Here is a 19,493-nt window from a genome sequence, read left to right on the forward strand (position 1 = left end):
AAAATGTCCGGTTGCTCGCTTCGCTTTTGTCACAGCAAAGGTGTTCTAGTCGATTCCAGAAAAAAATTGGCCGGTTGCTCTCTTTGTTTTTGTCACAATTCTGGCAAATGAGTTTGCCCGCCTGCCTGAGCGCTCCCCGTTTGTACATCCAGACGGATGAGATCAAGCTGAAAGACAGAGCGGTTAGTGTTTTGGATGAAGCCCTGGGGCCGGCCACGTCCACCGCCTTCAGCTGCAGACTCAGGCTGCCGAGCAGCAGATCGCTGCCCTGAGGGATTCCCAAAGGGCGGGCCTAAACTACCCTGGAAGTGGGGTCAACGCCGCTACTAGCAATCCTCTTCATTGCGTAAGCCACCTCATCACACACTTGCAGTACGCATGACTTAGTTCGTTGCTGGAGGAAGGTAGCACAAAAACAGTTTTGAACTTTGAACGAGTGCTTGTGTGTGTGTGTTGCGGGGCGTTTTCAGTCTCAGGAGGATCGGGACACGCGACGGTTTCATCTGAAAATCGCTGAGCTCAGCGCAGTCATCAGGAAACTGGAGGATCGAAACGCCCTGCTTTCTGAAGAGCGCAATGAACTGGTAATTTATTGACGGCACGCTTGAAGGTTTGCGCTACGTTTGATGCGCGCCATCCAGCGAGGCACCCATTGCGCTTGCTTATTAGTTGAGCGGCGCGGCGAGTCGGTTGCCTGGTAGATGTCTTTTATTGGGAGCCAAAGCCACGATTCCGTTCAAACCGATGCAAAAGGAATGGATACGTTCTGGCCCGCGTGTTGTGCGTCTTTCACATCCCGCACTTCATGCTTGCAGCTAAAGCGACTGAGAGAAACAGAAAGCCAGTTTCTGCCACTCCTGTACAAAAACAAACGCCTGAGCAGGAAGAATGAAGAACTCTCGCTGGTGCTGTGTCGCCTTGAAAACAAAGTGCGCTTTGTCACCCAGGAGAACGAGGAGATGGCAAGCTTGGTAAGTCGACGCGGACAACGGCGGCGTGCCAACAGAGTCCACTGCATTTGTGTTCCACAGAGAAGGCCTAGTTCGCTCAATGACCTGGACCGCGGTTGCGGCCAGCAGGACGGTGAAATGGAGTTCCTTCAAGTTGTGGAGCAGCGGCACATCATCGACGACTTGTCCAAGGTCTTCAGGCAGGCGACTCGGTGCACGTACGGCAGCGCCGCGCTCGCTCGCTGTCGCCAGGAAACCTTTTCCGTCCAAAGCTTGGCCGGCGGCCGCCATCCAAAAAATTGGCCCCTTAAATTCCGACCTTTCAAGCAGGAGCATTGTGCGCACGCGTTTGAACACGCTTTAGACTTGTTTTGCCGTTTTCAGCAGCTCAAAGCTCCCGTTTTGTCAGCGCCTTTGCCACTCGCTGTGCGCTGAAAACGACGGACTTGCCCGGCTGCTCAGCCCGTCAACCATGAGCCGCGAGCGCGACGTCATTGTCCGTAGGCAGCTAGTGGCAAAATGCACCCTGTTAGAGTTGCGCTCGCTCCAACTTATTTTGCAAGAACCACACGGGAGACAAGTAAGTTCTTTTGGACACCTGCAGGTGGAGAGTCCATCCGTTGTACGAATGAAGTCTGACTCTCGGCTCCTGCACGAGCATTTTAATTAAGAGAAACAGGGTGGGTGTAAGAGTGGATTGAATAGAGGAAGCCCTTGACCTCTAGTCAAAACATAGCAAGGGGTGTTTTACGACTTTGTGTAGGAAGGGATAAGCGATAGGGATAAATAAGGGATAAATAATATTATTTATTACAGGTCGCAGTCAAAGTCAAAGCAACACAATGATACGATAAAGATAATCTGGAAAACCCTGACACACCCTGTAGTTGTCACTTTTGGAAAAGACGAGCGTCCCTCCAATCATCGCCGGTGACGTGTTTTTCAGGCTCTGGAGACAGGAGCTCATGTCAGAAATGTCATTGTGAGTCGCGTTTGTTTCTGCGCCGGAGCCGTTCGTTCCCTTTGCATCCAAAGAATCTCAAAGGCGGATTATTTGTGTCGACAGGAGAGAGATTTGCTGCTACGATACCGACGTCGAGAATCTCTGAGGAGGAACAAAGCGTGAGGTCCTGCAAGGTGAGTCTGTTTGTTTGCGGCTGCTTGGTGTTGCGCAAGATGAAATGGCCTTTTTCTCGCTATTGTTCCTCTCGTCGATTCATCGTGAGGTGTCGCTTCAGTTTGTTCAGAGAGATGTTTGCTTCCGCGCCCGCAGGTCATCGAAACATTTTACGGCTACGACGAAGACGTGTTGGTGGACTCGGACGGATCGTCCTTGTCTTTTCACACCGACAGAACCCCCGACACGGAACCCGAAGAGGTAGCCCGCCATTTCTGCCAGCGTATTGGCACCAAACATTCCTCTTCAGCCTGGAATCGGACTCGTCTTTGCGTCGCGGGTGCTTTGTCGCCGGTCTGACTGATTCTGGTACTAGTGCTGTGTTGCATTGGTGTGTGCATGAAGAGGCGGAGCTTCGCTACCGCCAGCTGACGCAAGAATATCAAGCGCTGCAACGAGCCTACGCTCTGCTAGCCCAGACCAGCGAAGGGGACTACGACGCCGAGAAGGAGATCAAGGTGGCGCCCCTTCCCGCAACCCCCGGCCGGGTCGCAGCCTCCCCGTTCTCACCCAGCCTCGGGTGTTCTCTGGTCTGAAAGGAGGAGGAGGAGCCTCCCTCCTCCTCCTTTCAGACCAGAGAAAAGCTGATGGTAGAAATGGGTCACTATCAAAGCAGAGTAGCAGATCTGGAGTCAGCGCTGAAGCAACAAGGACAGGTAAGCTCATCAATGAGCACACCTTTTTCTCAGACAAAATAGCTACATTCTTCAGTCACTCATCCGTCTGGCATTACTGGACCAACCCCCCCCCCCCCCCCCCCCGAACGTGGCTGGGAAAATGCGGAGAAAAGCAAATGTCATTTTCCAGTCAACCAAAGAATTTGTGGATGAAAATGACACAACATTCCAAAGCTGTCCACGCGTTTGTCTCTTCTAGAATGTCAAGTGGGTGGAGGAGAAGCAGCTGCTGCGTCAGAGCAATCAGCAGTTGGCCGAAAAGGTGACGGAAAGAAAGGCGCTGGGCGGAGTCGCTTGGCGTCACACCTGTCGGGAAGCCCCGCAGATGAGGTCTGACTGTCTTTTCAGGTCAGGCGGATGGAGGCGGAAGAAGCGCGTCTGAAAGAGCACATCCAGGATATCCGAGACCAAAACGAACTGCTTGAGTTCCGCATCCTGGAGCTGGAGGTGGGAAGACTCGCACAAGCGTGTTGAGGCCAGAGATGTGACGGACGGACGGACGGACGGACGGACGGATGCATGCCTCTGCCTTTCAGGAGAGGGAGTGGCGCTCCCCCGTCTTGAAGTTTCTGCAAGTCCGTTTCCCAGACGGCCTCAGCCCTTTGCAGATCTACTGCGAGGCCGAGGGCGTGAGCGTACGTAAGGCGTCCCTCGCAACCCTAACCTTAACCCGAGGTCCCAGAACACCTTACATTGCTCCTTGCGCCTTTCCCCCGGACATCGTCATCAGTGATCTGATGAAGAAGCTGGACATCCTGGGCTATAACGCCGTAAGTGTATGTCGAACTCCTTATGTTCGCACTCCACGAGACTCGGCGGCTCAAATGTGACTTTTGGAAGGCTTTGCGCTGAAAGAAGCTTGTTGACGCTGTGCCTTTGGGCTCTTGCAGAATCTCACCAACGAGGAGCAGGTGGTCGTGATTCACGCCAGGACCCTTCTCACCCTAGCCGAGAAGGTAACGCGCACGTCCACGCACGCTCTCGCATTCTGCTTATGTGACAGCAGCCTTTCCTCAGTGGTTAGAATACATCAAAGTGACCAAGTCAACACTTCAACAGAAGATGTTGGACATTGAAAGTGAGAAGGTAGACAGACACGCGACATCAGCCAAGGGGAACTCCGGCAATGTGCCCCAACAATTCTGACCTTGAGCTGTGCTAGGATATGTTCTGCAAGCAGAAGGGCTACCTGGATGAAGAGTTGGACTTCAGGAAGTGTTCCATGGACCAGGCTCATAAGGTAAGCCGCCCTCAAATCTCCCGCCGGACCACTGATGGACGAGGATTGCGGCCCAGAGGATCCTGGAGCTGGAGGCCATGTTGTACGAGGCGCTACCGCAGCGGGACTGCCCCGCCACGGACGGCGAAAAAGCCAGCCACGCTGGCGTGAATGACGTGCTGACGGCGGATCAGAGAGAAGAGCTTAGGAGCGCCGTGGACCAATGGAAGCGAGCCCTGATGTGCGAGTTGAGGGAGCGCGACGCTTGCATCCTCCAAGAGAGAATGGATCTGCTGCACAGCGCGCAACAGGTAAGGGCCCAAAGCCAGCCCGGCACTTACTTGCACGCTTACTGGCTTTTGAATGCCACTTTCCATTTGTCCGTCCTAGAGGAACAAAGAGCTGAAAGAATTCATCGAAGCTCAGAAGAGACAAATCAAACAATTGGAGGAGAAGTTTCTGTTTCTCTTTCTATTCTTCTCCTTGGCCTTCATTCTGTGGCCCTAACACCAGCTGGTGAGTGAGCTCCAGCGGCACCGCACTCGACACCTCCGATACACTGCCAGCCGGTCTCAGACGTTGGCAGACGCTCCGATGCCAACGTATACCCCCCGCCACGGTGACAGAGGCACCGCGTCACACCGGCGCTCATCCAATCAGAAGGCAGGAAAAGCAAATTCACATGCAGGGCACTTTTGAACCAGAAGAGAGCGCCACAAAAAACGGTTGTTGCCCCAAACGCGCACTAAAAAGGGTCAGAATAACAAGAGTCCCACTGGCCAGCCGGGGCCACCCGTCCAGCTGTTTCTTCAGGGGGGAAAAAAATTGGAGTCACCGGTGAGTACATTTTGCATTTAGCTCTGCTTTTCTGCTTCTGTCTTCAAGTGTGTGGCATCCTGCGATCAAAGAGTCAGCCAACCCCAAAGCGGTTGACCTCAACGTCCCACCACCATGCCTACCAGAGCAGGTGACGTGATGCTTTGGACAACCTTCCGTCTCAGATGCCCAAAAGTACTCTTTGCCACATCTGCGGCAATACGGTGTCTTTTCAAAGGTGCAAATAAATCCAGCGTGGGCGGAACACGCACGTCTTCGGTTTTTCCCGCTTTGTTTGTGTGACAGCTGTTGTGAAAATTTTATACAAATAAAGTTGTATAGTACAGGTTTGGCCAAGCCGCAACTCCCGAACCGCATGCGGCTCTTTTATGTTCATATCAACATTTGTGTGTGTGTGTGTGTGTGTGTGTGGGGGGGGGTTGTGCGTGTTGGCTTCACTTGAGTTCAATTTGGTATTTTGGTCAAAAGCGCATGTGGTGAAATTCCACAAAGTAGGATGGGCAAACACATTTCTTTAAACTATGAGTGTCAATTGGGCTCTCGAAATGGCAGGGAAAAGATGCACAGCAAAACGAAAATACGTAGATGAACACAGGACGTTTTAATCAGAGTGGGAAAGTTTCTATTTTTTGTTGAACGTGATGGCAAACCATTCTGCCTGATATGTCAGACCTCAGCGCATTTCAAAGATTCAAATCTTCAGCGCCATGCACTTCAGCTCACTCCATGCTAACATTGATCAGGCGTCGAACCCGCATCATCATGCTTAAGAGGTGGCCATGCTAACCAGTGCGCCATTATGTCAACGCATAATAACTAAGTCTACTGGTCAAAACAGCGGTTACTATATGACGTCGCTACGTCGTGGTCACGTGACGCAGACAAGACGTCAATGGACGTGGGCAGAGTTAACTTGTTTAAAAGGGAGTAGGCAGAAGAAATATTTAATTTATTTAAATCTATTTTGAGTGCACACCATTATGCCAATGCATAACAACTGTAAATCTACTAAACAAAACAGCGGTTGCTATATGACATCTGCCACGTCGTGGTCACGTGACATACGTGACGTCGATGGGCGTAACTTTCGCCGGAATTCAAATCCGCGGGGAGAGTTAACTTGTTTAAAAGAGAGTGGGCAGAAGAATTATTTAATTTATTTAAATCTATTTGGTGTGTGCGCCATTATGTCAATGCATAACAACTGTAAGTCTACTAAACAAAACAGCGGTTGCTATTTGACGTCTGCCACGTCGTGGTCACGTGACGCGGACGTGACGTCGATGCCTACTTTACATCCCACCGATCACAGGACTCCTCGGCTGCATAACCGTGCCCCCTTCCCAACCAATCGGATTTGCTATACGCGAAAACGACGCCAATGGAAAGAGCTTCCGCCCAAATTTAAATCCGTGGGCGTGGCTCGCAGCAGGAAGTAGGAAAATGGCGGCGATGTTGACAAAGACACAGCGGATGGTAACATACGACTAACAAGAGAAATATTTTTGTTTTCTGCTTGCAACTGGACCGTCCAGAGCGTACACGGTAAGTACAACTCATCGTTTTTAAAAAGAAGTACTTTTGTTGCCCTGAAAAGCGAGTGAGCGTGGCGTTTGTGGGGGACGTCGAATTTCGACGATTCTTTCTGGTCAACGGTTGTAAATGATTGTGTTGATTAAAAAAGAAAACTTGATGTAACTCTACTTTTAACTGCCGTTTCAGATAGATTTGGAATTGCATCACATCCAATTTTGCCTAGAGCGTACACGGTAAGTAACACTCGTTGTGTTTAAGGAGATTTACGTTTGTAATAGCAGAAGTGTAGCCGCGTTGCGTTGTACGTGTGAATGTTGGTCCGGGCGAAATGTTAATGTTTAATTTCATTCCTTTAGGTTCCACGGTGTTTGTTGGCTGCAAGTTTTCCACTGCAAGAAGAGGCTCATATCATTGACCAGGAGCGAGCTACAATGGTGAGTAGCCATAACATTTATGTTAAACACTTCCTATTTCATGTCTAACAGTACTTGATTTAACAAATAACCATAAATAAATACAGTGTGGGCACTGAAGTTAACATATGTGATTATACTGCCTAATCTGTCACCGAGTAGATTGTTGCAAAGTAATATAAGATCCAAAGTTGTAATTCAGAATAGTTTTCAAAAGAAGGCCATTAGAATTATATACAAGTCTGATTACCCTGAACAAGCTATTAATTAAATCACAAATTCTTCAATTCAAAGATTTGGTAGATTATCAGACAAATAATGTCTAACAGTAATTGATTTAACACATCACGATAAGTAGATTGAGTGTGGGCACTCTCAAGTTAACATATGTGATTATACTGCCTAATCTGTTACAGAGTATGTTGTTGCCAAGTAATGTAGAATAGATCCAAAGTAGTAATCCAGAATAGTTTTGAAGAGGCCATTAGAATGATAAACAAATCTGATTACCTTGAACATAATAACAAGCTAAGTGTTTAATATGTCCTATGAAGTCAAAATTGGGCACCATCATGTGGTGAAATTTGGAATTGCATCACATCCAATTTTGCCTGGGAACAAACAGATTACATAAATCTTAGTTTTGAATAAGCCACTCCTTCTCAAACAAGTAAACTCTGCCCATTTTGCGCAGTAGATGTTCTGTTAATATCTAGTATTTATACAAAGTCATAATTTAAATTGCTTTCAACCTTCATTCATCGGTTCAACCAACATTACTCGCTCTTATTACCAACTTGTATTGATTTAACTAAGCGTTTAATACTTCCTATCAGGTCTCAAATCGAGATTTGGCAAAATACAATTTCAGCAAATCCAATTTTGCCAGGGAACAAAAATAGATTAAATAAACTAAATAAGTCCTCTTCCCATTAAATAAATCAGAAAAGTCTGTCTTGTAACCAGTCCTCTTCAAACAAGTAAAGTCTGCCCATTTTGTGCCGTAGATTTTGTGTCTATGCCTAGTATTTAAACAAAATCATAATTTAAACGACTTCTTTCCTTCATTCACTTTGGAAATTTGGAATTGCAGCAAATCGAATTTTGGCAGGGAACAAAAATAGATCAATTAAACTAAATAAGTCTTCTTCCCATTAAATAAATTAAAAAAGTCTGTCTTGTAACCAGTCCTTTTCAAACAAGTAAAGTCTGCCCATTTTGTGCCGTCGATTTTGTGTTAATGCCTAGTATTTATACAAAATCATAATTTAAAGGACTTCATTCCTTCATTCACTTTGGAAATTTGGAATTGCAGCACATCAAATTTTGCCTGGGAAGAAAAGTAGATTAAATAAATTTAATAAGTCTTACTACTTCCCATTAAATAAATTAAATACGTCTTACTTGTTCCCACTCCTTTTCAAAACAGTAGTTTAAAACGAGGGCCCTTCACTCAATCTTTAACCCCAACCCCGCACGTTGTGTTGTATCTGTGAATGTTGGTTGTGGCCAAATGATAGTTTTCTTTCATTCGTTTAGGTTCCAAGAAAACTTGATGTAACTCTACTTTTAACTGCCGTTTCAGATAAGCGGGTATTACGTCGCAGTCATGTGCCGCGGATATGACGTAATTGCCCGAACCTCCGCCAAAATTCAAATCTGTTGGCGCGATGGCCGTGAGCCACTGAGCAGCGACGATTATCAACAGAAATATCTTTATTTTCTGCTTGCAACTGGACCGTCTAGAGCGTACACGGTAAGTAACACTCATTGTGTTTAAGGAGATTTACGTTTGTAATAGCAGAAGTGTAGCCGCGTTGCGTTGTACGTGTGAAAATTGGTCGAGGCGAAATGTTAATGTTTAATTTCATTCCTTTAGGTTCCACGGTGTTTGTTGGCTGCAAGTTTTCCACTGCAAGAAGAGGCTCGTATCATTGACCAGGAGCGAGCTACAATGGTGAGTAGCCATAACATTTATGTTAAACACTTCCTATTTCATGTCTAACAGTACTTGATTTAACAAATAACCATAAATAAATACAGTGTGGGCACTGAAGTTAACATATGTGATTATACTGCCTAATCTGTCACGGAGTAGATTGTTGCAAAGTAATATAAGATCCAAAGTTGTAATTCAGAATAGTTTTCAAAAGAAGGCCATTAGAATTATATACAAGTCTGATTACCCTGAACAAGCTATTAATTAAATCACAAATTCTTCAATTCAAAGATTTGGTAGATTATCAGACAAATAATGTCTAACAGTAATTGATTTAACACATCACGATAAGTAGATTGAGTGTGGGCACTCTCAAGTTAACATATGTGATTATACTGCCTAATCTGTTACAGAGTATGTTGTTGCCAAGTAATGTAGAATAGATCCAAAGTAGTAATCCAGAATAGTTTTGAAGAGGCCATTAGAATGATAAACAAATCTGATTACCTTGAACATAATAACAAGCTAAGTGTTTAATATGTCCTATGAAGTCAAAATTGGGCACCATCATGTGGTGAAATTTGGAATTGCATCACATCCAATTTTGCCTGGGAACAAACAGATTACATAAATCTTAGTTTTGAATAAGCCACTCCTTCTCAAACAAGTAAACTCTGCCCATTTTGCGCAGTAGATGTTCTGTTAATATCTAGTATTTATACAAAGTCATAATTTAAATTGCTTTCAACCTTCATTCATCGGTTCAACCAACATTACTCGCTCTTATTACCAACTTGTATTGATTTAACTAAGCGTTTAATACTTCCTATCAGGTCTCAAATCGAGATTTGGCAAAATACAATTTCAGCAAATCCAATTTTGCCAGGGAACAAAAATAGATTAAATAAACTAAATAAGTCCTCTTCCCATTAAATAAATCAGAAAAGTCTGTCTTGTAACCAGTCCTCTTCAAACAAGTAAAGTCTGCCCATTTTGTGCCGTAGATTTTGTGTCTATGCCTAGTATTTAAACAAAATCATAATTTAAACGACTTCTTTCCTTCATTCACTTTGGAAATTTGGAATTGCAGCAAATCAAATTTTGGCAGGGAACAAAAATAGATCAATTAAACTAAATAAGTCTTCTTCCCATTAAATAAATTAAAAAAGTCTGTCTTGTAACCAGTCCTTTTCAAACAAGTAAAGTCTGCCCATTTTGTGCCGTCGATTTTGTGTTAATGCCTAGTATTTATACAAAATCATAATTTAAAGGACTTCATTCCTTCATTCACTTTGGAAATTTGGAATTGCAGCACATCAAATTTTGCCTGGGAAGAAAAGTAGATTAAATAAATTTAATAAGTCTTACTACTTCCCATTAAATAAATTAAATACGTCTTACTTGTTCCCACTCCTTTTCAAAACAGTAGTTTAAAACGAGGGCCCTTCACTCAATCTTTAACCCCAACCCCGCACGTTGTGTTGTATCTGTGAATGTTGGTTGTGGCCAAATGATAGTTTTCTTTCATTCGTTTAGGTTCCAAGAAAACTTGATGTAACTCTACTTTTAACTGCCGTTTCAGATAAGCGGGTATTACGTCGCAGTCATGTGCCGTGGATATGACGTAATTGCCCGAACCTCCGCCAAAATTCAAATCTGTTGGCGCGATGGCCGTGAGCCACTGAGCAGCGACGATTATCAACAGAAATATCTTTATTTTCTGCTTGCAACTGGACCGTCTAGAGCGTACACGGTAAGTAACACTCATTGTGTTTAAGGAGATTTACGTTTGTAATAGCAGAAGTGTAGCCGCGTTGCGTTGTACGTGTGAAAATTGGTCGAGGCGAAATGTTAATGTTTAATTTCATTCCTTTAGGTTCCACGGTGTTTGTTGGCTGCAAGTTTTCCACTGCAAGAAGAGGCTCGTATCATTGACCAGGAGCGAGCTACAATGGTGAGTAGCCATAACATTTATGTTAAACACTTCCTATTTCATGTCTAACAGTACTTGATTTAACAAATAACCATAAATAAATACAGTGTGGGCACTGAAGTTAACATATGTGATTATACTGCCTAATCTGTCACGGAGTAGATTGTTGCAAAGTAATATAAGATCCAAAGTTGTAATTCAGAATAGTTTTCAAAAGAAGGCCATTAGAATTATATACAAGTCTGATTACCCTTAACATAACAACAAGCTATTAATTAAATCACAAATTCTTCAATTCAAAGATTTGGTAGATTATCAGACAAATAATGTCTAACAGTAATTGATTTAACACATCACGATAAGTAGATTGAGTGTGGGCACTCTCAAGTTAACAGATATGATTATACTGCCTAATCTGTTACAGAGTATGTTGTTGCCAAGTAATGTAGAATAGATCCAAAGTAGTAATCCAGAATAGTTTTGAAGAGGCCATTAGAATAATAAACAAATCTGATTACCTTGAACATAATAACAAGCTAAGTGTTTAATATGTCCTATGAAGTCAAAATTGGGCACCATCATGTGGTGAAATTTGGAATTGCATCACATCCAATTTTGCCTGGGAACAAACAGATTAAATAAATCTTAGTTTTGAATAAGCCACTCCTTCTCAAACAAGTAAACTCTGCCCATTTCGCGCAGTAGATGTTCTGTTAATATCTAGTATTTATACAAAGTCATAATTTAAATTGCTTTCAACCTTCATTCATCGGTTCAACCAACATTACTCGCTCTTATTACCAACTTGTATTGATTTAACTAAGCGTTTAATACTTCCTATCAGGTCTCAAGGCAAGATTTGGCAAAATACAATTTCAGCAAATCCAATTTTGCCAGGGAACAAAAATAGATTAAATAAACTAAATAAGTCTTCTTCCCATTAAATAAATCAGAAAAGTCTGTCTTGTAACCAGTCCTCTTCAAACAAGTAAAGTCTGCCCATTTTGTGCCGTAGATTTTGTGTCTATGCCTAGTATTTAAACAAAATCATAATTTAAACGACTTCTTTCCTTCATTCACTTTGGAAATTTGGAATTGCAGCAAATCGAATTTTGCCAGGGAACAAAAATAGATCAATTAAACTAAATAAGTCTTCTTCCCATTAAATAAATTAAAAAAGTCTGTCTTGTAACCAGTCCTTTTCAAACAAGTAAAGTCTGCCCATTTTGTGCCGTCGATTTTGTGTTAATGCCTAGTATTTATACAAAATCATAATTTAAAGGACTTCATTCCTTCATTCACTTTGGAAATTTGGAATTGCAGCACATCAAATTTTGCCTGGGAAGAAAAGTAGATTAAATAAATTTAATAAGTCTTACTACTTCCCATTAAATAAATTAAATACGTCTTACTTGTTCCCACTCCTTTACAAAAAAGTAGTTTAAAACGAGGTCCCTTCACTCAACCTTTAACCCTATTTATTCACCTTCTAGGCTAAGTGTTAAAGGCTAAGTGTTAAAGGCTAAGTGTTAAAGGCTAAGTGTTAGAGGCTAAGTGCCAGAGGCTAGGCGCCAGAGGCGAGTTTTTGTGGGCTGAAGTTTTAGTGGGGTTAGTGTGAATACAATCCAAAAGAATACAACAGAATACAATACAATAGAATTAATACATAGATTAAATTCAATAGCTCTTACTACTTCCCATTAAATAAATTAAATACGTCTTACTTGTTCCCAATCCTTTTCAAAAAAGTAGTTTAAAACGAGGGCCCTTCACTCAACCTTTAACCTCAACCCCGCACGTCACATTGTGTTGTATCTGTGAATGTTGGTTGTGGCCAAATGATAGTTTTCTTTCATTCGTTTAGGTTCCACGGTGTTTGTTGGCTATGTTTTCCACTGTCAGAAGGATGAAAATACAAAGTACAACGCTTGGACGTGGGCGAAGACGTCACCGGTGAGTCCTTCCTTCCTATTTATTTACCTTCTAGATGCTAGAGGCTAAGTGTTAGAGGCTAAGTGTTAGAGGCTAAGTGTTAAACACAATACGAACAACACAACGATACTGCACTGAACAACACGATACCGCACTGAGAAACACGATACCGCACTGAACAACACGATACCGCACTGAACAACACCATGCCGCACTGAACACCATGCCACACTGAACAACACCATCCCGCACTGAACAACACCATGCCGCACTAAACAACACCATGCCGCACTGAACAACACCATGCCTCACTGAACGACACCATGCCGCACTGAAAGACACCATGCCGCACTGAACGACACCATGCCGCACTGAAAGACACCATCCCGCACTGAACACCATGCCGCACTGAACAACACCATCCTGCACTGAACAACACCATCCCGCACTGAACAACACCATGCCGCACTGAACAACATTATGCCGCACTGAACATTATGCCGCACTGAACAACACCATGCCGCACTGAACAACATTATGCCGCACTGAACAACACCATGCCGCACTGAACAACACCATGCCGCACTGAACAACACCATGCCGCACTGAACAACATTATGCCGCACTGAACAACACCATGCCGCACTGAACAACACCATCCTGCACTGAACAACACCATTCCGCATTGAACACCATGCCGCACTGAACAACACCATCCCGCACTGAACAACACCATCCCGCACTGAACAACACCATGCCGCACTGAACAACATTATGCCGCACTGAACAACATTATGCCGCACTGAAAAACACCATGCCGCACTGAACAACACCATGCCGCACTGAACAACACCATGCCGCACTGAACAACATTATAACGCACTGAACAACACCATCCCGCACTGAACAACACCATGCCGCACTAAACAACATTATGCCGCACTGAACAACATTATGCCGAAATGAACAACACCATGCCGCACTGAACAACACCATGCCGCACTGAACAACACCATCCTGCACTGAACAACACCATCCCGCACTGAACAACACCATGCCGCACTGAACAACACCATGCCGCACTGAACAACACCATGCCGCAATGAACAACACCATCCCGCACTGAACAACATTATGCCGCACTGAACAACATTATGCCGCACTGAACAACACCATGCCGCACTGAACAACACCATGCCGCACTGAACAACACCATCCTGCACTGAACAACACCACCCCGCACTGAACAACACCATGCCGCACTGAACAACATTATGGCGCACTGAACAACATTATGCCGCACTGAACAACACCATGCCGCACTGAACAACACCATGCCGCACTGAACAACACCATGCCGCAATGAACAACACCATCCCGCACTGAACAACACCATGCCGCACTGAGCAACACCATGCCGCACTGAACAACACCATCCTGCACTGAACAACACCATGCCGCACTGAACAACACCATTCCGCACTGAACAACACCATGCCGCACTGAACAACATTACGCTGCACTGAACAACACCATGCCGCACTGAACAACACCATGCCGCACTGAACAACACCATGCCGCATTGAACAACACCATGCCGCATTGAACAACACCATGCCGCACTGAACAACACCATCCTGCACTGAACAACACCATGCCGCATTGAACAACACCATGCCGCACTGAACAACACCATCCTGCACTGAACAACACCATCCCGCACTGAACAACACCATCCCGCATTGAACAACACCATCCTGCACTGAACAACACCATGCCGCACTGAACAACACCATGCCGCACTGAACAACACCATTCCGCACTGAACAACACCATGCCGCACTGAACAACACCATCCTGCACTGAACAACACCATCCCGCACTGAACAACACCATGCCGCATTGAACAACACCATCCTGCACTGAACAACACCATCCTGCACTGAACAACACCATGCCGCACTGAACAACACCATGCCGCACTGAACAACACCATGCCGCACTGAACAACACGATGCCGCACTGAACAACATTATGCCGCACTGAACAACATTATGTCGCACTGAACAACACCATGCCGCACTGAACAACACCATGCCGCACTGAACAACATTATGCCGCACTGAAAAACACCATGCCGCACTGAACAACACCATCCCGCACTGAACAACACCATGCCGCATTGAACAACACCATGCCGCACTGAACAACACCATGCTGCACTGAACAACATTATGCTGCACTGAACAACACGATCCTGCATTGAACAACACCATGCCGCACTGAACAACACCATCCTGCACTGAACAACACCATCCTGCACTGAACAACACCACCCCGCACTGAACAACACGATCCCGCATTGAACACCATCCCGCACTGAACAACACCATGCCGCACTGAACAACACCATTCCGCACTGAACAACACCATGCCGCACTGAACAACACCATGCCGCACTGAACAACACCATGCCGCACTGAACAACACCATGCCGCACTGAACAACATTATGCCGCACTGAACAACACCATGCCGCACTGAACAACACCATCCCGCACTGAACAACACCATGCCGCATTGAACAACACCATGCCGCACTGAACAACACCATCCTGCACTGAACAACACCATCCCGCACTAAACAACACCATGCCGCACTGAACAACATTATGGCGCACTGGACAACATTATGCCGCACTGAACAACACCATGCCGCACTGAACAACACCATGCCGCACTGAACAACACCATGCCGCACTGAACAACACCATGCCGCACTGAACAACATTATGCCGCACTGAACAACACCATGCCGCACTGAACAACACCATGCCGCACTGAACAACACGATCCCGCATTGAACAACACCATCCTGCACTGAACAACACCATGCCGCACTGAACAACACCATGCCGCACTGAACAACACCATTCCGCACTGAACAACACCATGCCGCACTGAACGACACCATCCTGCACTGAACAACACCATCCCGCACTGAACAACACCATGCCGCATTAAACAACACCATGCCGCACTGAACAACACCATCCTGCACTGAACAACACCATGCCGCACTGAACAACACCATGCCGCACTGAACAACACCATGCCGCACTGAACAACATTATGCCGCACTGAACAACATTATGCCGCACTAAACAACATTATGTCGCACTGAACAACACCATGCCGCACTGAACAACACCATGCTGCACTGAACAACATTATGCCGCACTGAACAACACGATCCCGCATTGAACAACACCATCCCGCAGTGAACAACACCATGCCGCATTGAACAACACCATGCCGCACTGAACAACACCATGCTGCACTGAACAACATTATGCTGCACTGAACAACACGATCCTGCATTGAACAACACCATGCCGCACTGAACAACACCATCCTGCACTGAACAACACCATCCTGCACTGAACAACACCACCCCGCACTGAACAACACGATCCCGCATTGAACAACACCATCCCGCACTGAACAACACCATGCCGCACTGAACAACACCATTCCGCACTGAACAACACCATGCCGCACTGAACAACACCATGCCGCACTGAACAACACCATGCCGCACTGAACAACACCATGCCGCACTGAACAACATTATGCCGCACTGAACAACACCATGCCGCACTGAACAACACCATCCCGCACTGAACAACACCATGCCGCATTGAACAACACCATGCCGCACTGAACAACACCATCCTGCACTGAACAACACCATCCCGCACTAAACAACACCATGCCGCACTGAACAACATTATGGCGCACTGGACAACATTATGCCGCACTGAACAACACCATGCCGCACTGAACAACACCATGCCGCACTGAACAACACCATGCCGCACTGAACAACACCATGCCGCACTGAACAACATTATGCCGCACTGAACAACACCATGCCGCACTGAACAACACCATGCCGCACTGAACAACACGATCCCGCATTGAACAACACCATCCTGCACTGAACAACACCATGCCGCACTGAACAACACCATCCCGCACTAAACAACACCATGCCGCACTGAACAACACCATGCCGCACTGGACAACATTATGCCGCACTGAACAACACCATGCCGCACTGAACAACACCATGCCGCACTGAACAACACCATGCCGCACTGAACAACACCATGCCGCACTGAACACCATGCCGCACTGAACAACACCATGCCGCACTGAACAACACCATGCCGCACTGAACAACACGATCCCGCATTGAACAACACCATCCTGCACTGAACAACACCATGCCGCACTGAACAACACCATGCCGCACTGAACAACACCATTCCGCACTGAACAACACCATGCCGCACTGAACAACACCATCCTGCACTGAACAACACCATCCCGCACTGAACAACACCATGCCGCATTGAACAACACCATGCCGCACTGAACAACACCATCCTGCACTGAACAACACCATGCCGCACTGAACAACACCATGCCGCACTGAACATCACCATGCCGCACTGAACAACATTATGCCGCACTGAACAACATTATGCCGCACTAAACAACATTATGCCGCACTGAACAACACCATGCTGCACTGAACAACATTATGCCGCACTGAACAACACGATCCCGCATTGAACAACACCATCCCGCAGTGAACAACACCATGCCGCATTGAACAACACCATGCCGCACTGAACAACACCATGCTGCACTGAACAACATTATGCTGCACTGAACAACACGATCCTGCATTGAACAACACCATGCCGCACTGAACAACACCATCCTGCACTGAACAACACCTTTCCACACTGAACAACACCATGCCGCACTGAACAACATTATGCCGCACTGAACAACACCATGCCGCACTGAACAACACCATGCCGCACTGAACAACACCATGCCGCACTGAACAACACCATGCCGCAATGAACAACACCATCCCGCACTGAACAACACCATGCCGCATTGAACAACACCATGCCGCACTGAACAACACCATCCCGCACTGAACAACACCACCCCGCACTGAACAACACGATCCCGCATTGAACAACACCATCCCGGACTGAACAACACCATGCCGCACTGAACAACACCATTCCGCACTGAACAACACCATGCCGCACTGAACAACACCATGCCGCACTGAACAACACCATGCCGCACTGAACAACACCATGCCGCACTGAACAACATTATGCCGCACTGAACAACACCATGCCGCACTGAACAACACCATCCCGCACTGAACAACACCATGCCGCATTGAACAACACCATGCCGCACTGAACAACACCATCCTGCACTGAACAACACCATCCCGCACTGAACAACACCATGCCGCACTGAACAACATTATGGCGCACTGAACAACATTATGCCGCACTGAACAACACCATGCCGCACTGAACAACACCATGCCGCACTGAACAACACCATGCCGCACTGAACAACATTATGCCGCACTGAACAACATTATGCCGCACTGAACAACACCATGCCGCACTGAACAACACCATGCCGCACTGAACAACACCATGCCGCACTGAACAACACGACGTCGCACTGAACAACACGACGCCGCACAGAACAACACGACGCCGCACAGAATAACACAATACCGCACAGAACAACACAATACCGCACAAACAGTTTTAGATAATATTACGTCGCAGTCATGTGACGCGGACATGACGTCAATAGGCGGAACTCACGGCAAAATTATAATCCGTGGGCGTGGCTTGCAACAGGAAGTAGGAAAGCGGCAGTTCTGGCAAACAAGACACAGCTGTTAGTAACACGATGACTAACAAGGCAAATATTTTTGTTTTCAGCTTGCAACTTGACCGTCTAGAGCGTACAAGGTAATTACAACTGTTTTTTTTTAGCCCTGAAAAGCGAGGGAGTGTGGCGTTTGGGAGGAATGTCGAACTCGGCGTCTGCTTCCAGCCACAGACGCCAAATTTCGACGATTATTTCGACTGGTCAACGGTTGTAAATTATTGCGTTGACTAAAAACTTTATTTAACTCTACTCTTAACTTTGCCGTTTCAGATATGCGGGTATTACACCGCGGAAATGACGTCAATAGGCTGAACTCTCGCCAAAATTCAAATCTGTGGGCGCAATGGCCTTGAGCGAGACACCGGATACAAACACGACGATTATCAACAGAAATATCTTTATTTTCCGCTTGCAAGTGGACCGTCTAGAGCGTACACGGTAAGTACAACTCATTGTGTTTAAAAAGATTTACGTTTGTGTAGTTTGCGTTGCGTTGTATCTGTGAATGTTGGTTGAGGCTAAATGTTAATGTTTAATTTCATTCCTTTAGGTTCCACGGTGTTTGTTGGCTGTATGTTTTCCACTGCAAGAAGAGGCTCGTATCATTGACCAGCAGGAGCTACAATGGTGAGTACCCCTTTCGTCTTCCATTTATGTTAAACACTTCCTATTTCATGTCTAACAGTACTCGATTTAACAAATAACCATAAATAAATACAGTGTGGGCAGTCACGTTATCATATGTGATTATCCTGCCTAATATGTTTATCACAAATATGTCACTAATCACTAATATGTTTATTTGTTTATCACAACACCTTTGGACCTTCAGCAATCGATTATTTACCTTCATCTACATAGAGACAGAACGATGGTGTCTTAAACATCTCATTCATTTCACCAAATAACTTCACGCAGGTGGATAACGGCCGTCTCGGTCACGCTATGTTGCGTGATGCAGTTTTGAAGAACCAAATGCATTTATTCAATGAATAAGTCAAGCTAGTTCTATGTTTATGATGTTGTAAGTTACGGTACCGATTGAAGTTGAGTTCGAAGCCAGTGGAAAACAGCGCTGCGTTTGT

General features: G+C 45.7%; 1 long non-coding RNA gene across 1 annotated transcript; it reads left to right on the forward strand.

Moving 5' to 3' along the window:
* Positions 1-4,415: 4,415 nt before the first annotated feature.
* LOC148378906 (uncharacterized) lies at positions 4,416-5,117 on the forward strand. Its single transcript, XR_015855546.1, has 2 exons — positions 4,416-4,539; positions 4,909-5,117. It is a non-coding gene; the product is annotated as an uncharacterized LOC148378906 (long non-coding RNA).
* The last annotated feature ends 14,376 nt before the right edge of the window (positions 5,118-19,493 follow it).

Source organism: Syngnathus floridae, unplaced genomic scaffold (assembly GCF_059516105.1).
Source record: "Syngnathus floridae isolate MCC-2025c unplaced genomic scaffold, RoL_Sflo_1.0 HiC_scaffold_24, whole genome shotgun sequence".
NCBI lineage: Eukaryota > Metazoa > Chordata > Actinopteri > Syngnathiformes > Syngnathidae > Syngnathus > Syngnathus floridae.